Source organism: Camponotus vicinus, unplaced genomic scaffold (assembly GCF_025532165.1).
Source record: "Camponotus vicinus isolate PSW18456_S1 unplaced genomic scaffold, iyCamVici1.0 SCAF_8, whole genome shotgun sequence".
NCBI classification, from domain to species: domain Eukaryota; kingdom Metazoa; phylum Arthropoda; class Insecta; order Hymenoptera; family Formicidae; genus Camponotus; species Camponotus vicinus.
This window is the reverse complement of record NW_028141980.1, coordinates 8,756,864-8,764,667: the sequence shown is the minus strand read 5'-3', so window position 1 is coordinate 8,764,667 and position 7,804 is coordinate 8,756,864. Positions and strand designations below refer to the sequence as shown.

At 27.6% G+C, this 7,804-nt stretch overlaps 1 long non-coding RNA gene across 1 annotated transcript; it reads right to left on the bottom strand.

Moving 5' to 3' along the window:
* Positions 1–385: 385 nt before the first annotated feature.
* LOC145975447 (uncharacterized) lies at positions 386–3,164 on the bottom strand. The gene is made up of 3 exons (XR_014439979.1): positions 2,146–3,164; positions 1,721–1,795; positions 386–1,439 (listed from the first exon to the last, which is right to left on the bottom strand). It is a non-coding gene; the product is annotated as an uncharacterized LOC145975447 (long non-coding RNA).
* Between the last annotated feature and the right edge of the window lie 4,640 nt (positions 3,165–7,804).

Here is a 7,804-nt window from a genome sequence, read left to right as displayed (position 1 = left end):
ATACAATTTAATAATTGATGCTATTAGTATCAATATTCTCAACACAAGAAAATTGCAAAATTTTTATTATTTGAAATGATTAATCAATGATAATCAATGTATATGGATTCAAATAAGTTAGAAAAAAAAATTATTTAGATTGAATTACTTTTTTCTGTCAATATTTTATCGAATCAATATTATCATATTAGATACTAATAACATTCACATTCGAATTTAAAATTGTATAATTTTCAAAAAAATACAATTTTTAAGTGATAAAATATTAATACAATTTACAAAAAATAAAATATTAAATTTAATACATGTTATACGTATAATAAAATGCAACTTAAATGTACATTATGTATTTAAGTTACATTTTTTACATTTTCCATACATTTTCCATACATTTTTTTATTTTTATTTATAGTTTTTTTTATAATTAATTTCAATTCTTTATATATAATTTATTTAATTTTACATAAAATAAATTATATATATGAAAATACTCCTAAAAATAACATATTTTTATGGTTTTTTTCCTGAAAATAAATTTAATTTTTATATGCCCTAATAGCCCTAACAAACCTAACAGTCCTAACAGACTTAATAGCCCTAACAAGCCTAATACAGACCCCTAAAAATAACATATTTTTATGTTTTTTTTTCTTGAAAATAAATTTAACTTTTATATGCCCTAATAGCCCTAACAAACCTAACAGTCCTAACAGCCCTAACAGACTTAATAGCCTTAACAGACCTAATAAAGACCTAACATCCCTAACCGCCCTACTTGCTGGCTTACACCAGCAGAAATTCACGATAAGGTGAAATTTGGGGAACCCTAATTAGAAATCCGCGATAATGAGAAATTTAAGGAGCCCTAACCGGAAATTCGCGATAAAATTTAGGAAGCCTTAGCCGCGCAACACATCTTTTGGCCAATATTGCCAATATTGATATGTATTTTTCAAGCCAGTTATCTCTTCTTCTGGCCATATTCATTTTGACGACTAATAATTTGTTTACGATCGTACGATATTACGATCGTATTTTAACGTACGCCATTAAGTCGTCAGAAATCGCAAAATATAAATTATCATGCATATATAAAATATAATTAGCATGCATTTTAACTCTCCGTCGTCGGGTTGCTTATAAATATCTTTATCTTTTAGATTAAATATTTAGAAATTAAAAATCTATTTTTAAAAAGGCCGTTTTATAAAGGCCGATATATATAATGGAAATAAATATTTCATGTACCTCTATATCTATTGTTATTTTAAAAATATTTTTTCTTTTACTTTAATTTTTACACGCGTATTATCCCGCCAACCGAGAGTTAGAAGCAACGGATTTTTTCATGCATTTACAAATCCTTTGCTTCAAAATAAAAGGTTGTTACTTACCGGCACTGATGCGCAACAGCGGAGTTAATATTGAAGCTACGTTGTCTGTAACATACAAATATAAAATGCAAATTATATAAATGTTCAAAATAATTAATATTTTAAGAAATTATTATTGGACTCATTGAATTTTATATCCGATGCACGCAATTATAAATAAATATATAAATATGAAATAATTTTATAAGTAATTAATTTTTTTAAGTAGAAACTTTTATATAGAAAAAATTATAAAAATTTTCCCAATTTTTTCATGTTTAAATCATTCATATAAATCAAATTAATTTATTTATTTATATAAAATTAATATAAATAATAATACTCACCATCAGGTTGCTCCGCCGGTGCAAGATGCCTTTCCTAGGCCTGCTCCTCCTCTCAGATCATCTGGGTTGTTGCATCTATAACATACATATAGAAAATCCAAATTATAATAATGTCCAAAAAATTAATATTTCAAAAAATTATTATTTGTATATATTGAATTTTATATTCGATCCATATAATAATAAGCAGATTAATAAAATAATTCTATAAATTAAAAAAAAAACATTATTAATAATTCTTTAATAACTTTATAAAAGCTTATACCTTTACAAGATTATAGCTTTTATTTAAAAATCTTATTCTTCAATTCTCTTCTTTAAATCATATAAATAAAAAATCAAATTACGCGATTAATTGTTTAATTTAAATTATAATAAATATATTTAATATTTAATATATAATTGTAAATAAATAAATTATTTACCAGAAGGTTGCTCTGCCGAAGCCCGATGCCTCTCCTAGGCCTCCTCCTCCTCTCAGTCTTAGACGCGCGATACTTTCAGCGGCACTCCCGCACTCACGTGCGATATTTTTATATCGCTACTTTCGCACTTTTACGCGCGATACTGGACGGTTCCCGCACTATTCGATACGATTAAAAATTTTCTGTTTGGTCGCGCGATGTATATATTTAATATATATATACTTTAAACGGCACTCCCGGTTTCGATACGAGCGAAAATCCCATTTCACTGACGAGAGTCATCTTCGAGTCAACAGGTTGGGAATTCAACGACATCTTACCTCCAAACAAGAGTTAAGTCCGAAACGGAAGAAAACTATCGATTGATGGAATCAACGCGAATGAAGTTCACTCGACTCTTGTTCGTGCATAATATCTCATGGCTGTTAGAACAAGAGAAGGGACCCATTAACGACGATTCCAAGCAATCGATCGAATTCTAACCGATCCGTACCGAACTGGAGCCCGAAGCAGAGCGTGACCTCAATCAGCCGAACTTGAGCAAAAGCTCAAAACCGCGCGCCCATGTACACAGTACTGGACATACGTGTGCGCGGCCGGCATCACCAAGTGCCGCGATGCACGAGGCGTGAGAATTTCGTTACATTCGCAACGACTCAATGAGACATCCCGGTTAGTTGACGTCGGAAGATGACAACTCGATGACAAATAAGTGAAATTGGGATTGCGAGAAAGTCCAACGCGAAAACGCGATGACGCGATGACGCGAAAAAGCTAAACGCGAAAACGCGGTAACGAGACGCCGCCGTCCGCGACACGTTGACGGCACCGACGACGAAAAGTCGACGACGCAATCTGCGTCCAGCGCATTAAATGCGCGTGCGATCCATTGCGACTCGTGGCAATGCTGTGCAAATGGGTACTTAGCTTCCTCTTCAGGCTCCTTAAGATTTATCTTAAAGAAAAGAATTTAAGATAAACCTCAAGGGACCATCCAAGTACTGAGCCACCCCACCTCGTCAAGGTGTACCCATGGGGGGTTATATTATATAAATTTATAATATAATTTGTGAAAGAGACAAAGAAATTTATATTATATATAATTTTACATAATTTGTGTGAAATTATATCATTCAATAATGTAATCTAAATCATTAGAGCTTCCGATTTTTATGTCACGTACGCAATAAGTGCATTTAGTTAAAATAATTTTTTTTTTCATTGTAATGTCTACTTATATATTGTTGAATAAAAAATTACACGACGATCATTTTCTTTAATAAAAAAAAATTGGAATCTAATTCACAGAGATGTTGTAATAATAAATAACAATGAGAAAATTATATAATATAAATAACAATGAGAAAATTATATAATAATTATATTGTATATAATATTATATTGTATATTATATATAATAATTATTGTCGCAATTGCTGCTCCTTAGATTTGCAACAGCGTTCATATTAATACGTGAACTGCTTAACTCTTTTTCTTATTATTTATTTCCGTTCTTACATGCGAAATGTTGACCGAGAGATAAAAGCAATCTGAATAAGAAAAATATCTAATTGTACATATAAAACATACTATCTTAAACTGAATCGATGAAAATTTTATTGATTAAAAATGTAACACAACGTATCATTTAAATACACGGAAAAAAAGGACATTCTTGTTTTGAAAATATATTTAGTTTTAACATGAAAATCTTGAAGTGAGATTGCGTTAATTAAAGAAAAATATAATTGCTTGAATAATTGCTTACTTGAATGAAGCCATTTTATATAGTTCAATAAAAAAAAATATATTCTTATGATTTAAGATTTAATTTTCTTGAATGGAAAAGAAACAATGTTAGATAGAAAATAATATTTTTAAATCAAAGATTATAATTTTCTTAAAGTAGAATTAAATAATTAAATATTCTTGAGATGACAATTATAATATTAAAACAAGGCTATAATATTGTTGAAATTTAAAATTATTAAATTCTTCTAAGAAGATTATAAATTGTTGCATATATACGAAACAATGAACGCCTTAATTTAAAGTATATAAGTCTTGATTTGACACTTATTTTTTTCTGTGTAAGCATTGTGTTACATTTTTTTATAACATTCTTTGCGAATTATTTATATAGAATAATAAATGTGTTTTTAAAATCTGCAAATAATTTTTTAGAAAATATAGTTAAAATGTTTTAAATATATTTTTTTCTAAGTGCGAATCGAAATCATCAATGAATTAATATTAATGTACATTAATGTTAATTACAATACCTTACAGCTGAAAATTAAAAGAATATGTGTATATGTAAACATTTATACATGACGTATATGTAACATTTTAAATGACATTGATTGCTTTAATCGTAATATATGAATAATATATAAAGTGCGCCTTTAATAAATTGAGTTTAAAGAGAAAGTGCTCGAAACTACATCGTTATAAACGAGTGTGTAAGTAACTGAAATATATGAAATAAATTTGTGTAACTAAATTAAGACAAATCTTATACGCGATAAGAAAATGATGACAAGTGGACACGTAAATCGGTACATTATTTTAGTTTAGTTTTTATCTGCGTATCAAATTACAACAGATAAAGTCGAGCCGATCTGCTCGCTCGAGCTTGCCCTTTAAAAGCAATTAGAGAAAAGGCTGCAACGAGGATGCGAAAAGAAATAGGACGCGAATAAGACGCGAGATATTTCACGAGCGACGAAATCCGAGTTTTCTACTTTTGGATTTAAGGATCAAGGATATAATTACTATAATTATTGGCTATCGATCGAATCCACATTGATTATTTAGGTCAGAAAAAATTCGGGATGCTACCGATATATTGAACATCTGACGCGAATATTAATCGTTACGCAAGACCAAACACAAATGAAGTGCAAATACATTCAATTTTAATATTTTTATAAATCTATTTCGTATAAAATTAAGTATCTAAATTTATTGATTGTATAATTAATTATTACGCGCAATCAATTTTTTTTGCCTTCAGATATATAATATTGTAAATTGTAAATATCAAGAATCGTCTTGAATATAAAACTTTTAATAAATTCAATCTATTAAAAAATATCTAATTCTTATATATAAAGAATATAATAATTACATTATTGTGAAATATTTTATAAAATATCTTAAAATATCAATTTGTACGAAAACTATTTTATTATATTATTTGGAATATTTTAAAATAAAAACTGAAATATTTTTTATATATGCGTTATTTATTAGATGATAATTTAGAATAAATTACTTTCGAAAAGATGAAAAAGAAACAATAATAAATGTCTGAAAGTAATATATGAATGATAAATACTTTATAAATGACGTACACCGCATATTTCGTTGCTGATAATTTTTTGCAATTGAAAGAAATTTAGTACTAATTCGCAGATATTTAACGACAATAAATAATAATGAAAAAATTATTAATATACTATATAATGATTATTGTTAAAATTATTGCAATTCTCTATTTTTTGACGGCATTTATATTAATAGTACGCCTTTAATCGAGTTTAAAGAGAAAGTGCTCGAAACTACATCATTATAAACGAGTGTGTAAGTAACTGAAATATATGAAATAAATTTGTGTAACTAAATTAAGCATAAATCTTATACGCGATAAGAAAGTCGATGATAGGTGGACACGTAAATCGGTACATTATTTTAGTTTAGTTTTTATCTGCGTATCAAATTACAGTAGATAAAGCCGAGCCGATGCTCGCTCGAGCTTGCCCTTTAAAGGCAATTAGAGATAAGGCGAGAGAGAGAAAGATCCAAGAAGAAACGCGAATAAATATAGTATTATATGTATATGTATATATAAGTATGTGTGTGTGTGTGTGTGTGTGTGTGTGTGTGTGTGTGGTGTGTGTGTGTGTGTATGGTATATTAACACGAATTAAAAGATCGAAAGATTAATCTAATTGAAAGTCATGATATAGTAATTGCTTAATTAATAATTAATTTATGCTCGCATTTTAAGCAAATTTAAAATATCGGAAATATCGAAATATATTTGACCCTGTGTGTGAACATTATTAGATAAATAATTATTATTCGTAAGGATTGATAATCGAAAAATTATAATAAAATTTATCATTTTTACCGTTATTTCCATTTTTATTTTTGCAATTATGATCTTTAATAAAGATTTATCATCGTAATAAAAAAATTCATATTGTTTATCAAAAGTTTAAATTAGATTTAAAAGTATATTATTGCCTCTTTTCGGCGATAATGATTGATTATTTCACTGTATCTATTCCGTGAATAGCTATCATTACAGAGATCGCGTATAGTTTGACAATTCAATAAAATTAATAATAAAATTCCAATAAAATTAAATACATTTGTTTATAAAATTAACTTTGTTCTACGTTGGCAAAGGTTCTTCGTTTCTTTTGGAATATATTAAAGATTCTTTTATAATTAAATTTTACGAAATATAAAATTATTAAATTTATAGTATTTAATATTTAGAAATAAATAGGTAATTAGAATATTTTGTGTTATATTTTATTTTTATGTAGCTAAATTATACGATATTATGTAAATTAATTATACGATATTATTTATTAAAAGACTAATATATCTTTTACGAATCTTTTTATTAAGTTAATTATTTAGATCTACGGGATAGAGAAGTACGATTCGCTCGACGTTTTTATGAGATCAAATTAAATACTAATTCATTACAAATGTTGTTTTCATTATTGATATATATATGCAGTACATGTATATTAATACGAATTATAGAATCGAAAGTTTAATAAAAAAGTGAAAGTCATGATACAATAATTGTTTAATTAATAATTAATTTAAGAATATACGACGAATATATTCGCACTACGATCTTTACTGCTCGAGTGTTGCCGTGTGAATGATACCAAAACCGTATGACTAGCGCGCTATTGTTTACATCGTCAAGGCCGAACACCGTGTTATTGTCCATTCGTCATATCGAAATATATTGTATTATATTATATTATATTTTATATTATAATATAATATAATATAAATATGTTAAAGTACGTAAAATATTTCGATGACGAACAGACAATAATACCGACCTTGGCGTAAACAATACATATTTATATTTCATTATATTATATTATATTATATTATATTATATTATATTATATTATATTATATTATATTTTACGTATTTTAATACAGCATATAATTTTTCGATATTGATCGCGATCGCGTCTAGAAAAGGATTTAACGGAGCGTCTTGTATACTACTACTTTACTCTTTGAGTGTCGTCGCGCGAATGATAATAGAGCGAAAAAATTAGTCGGAAAGACTGTGTTATTATTATTTTTTATCGAAACATTTTTCAAGACTATGGCATATAAACATTAGCGCGCTATTGTTTACGCCGTCAAGGTCGGTGTTATTGTCTGTTCGTCATCGAAATATTTTACGTACTTTAACACATACACACACACACACACACACACACACACACACACACATATACACATGTGGAATATATTAAAGTATATAGCAACAAATATAGCAACAAATTAAATCTAAACTACCCTTAGGTAAAGAATAATTTTCTGCGCCCAAAATATCGAAAAATATCGTAAAATATCGCAATGCTAGAAATCCTAAACTATCCCT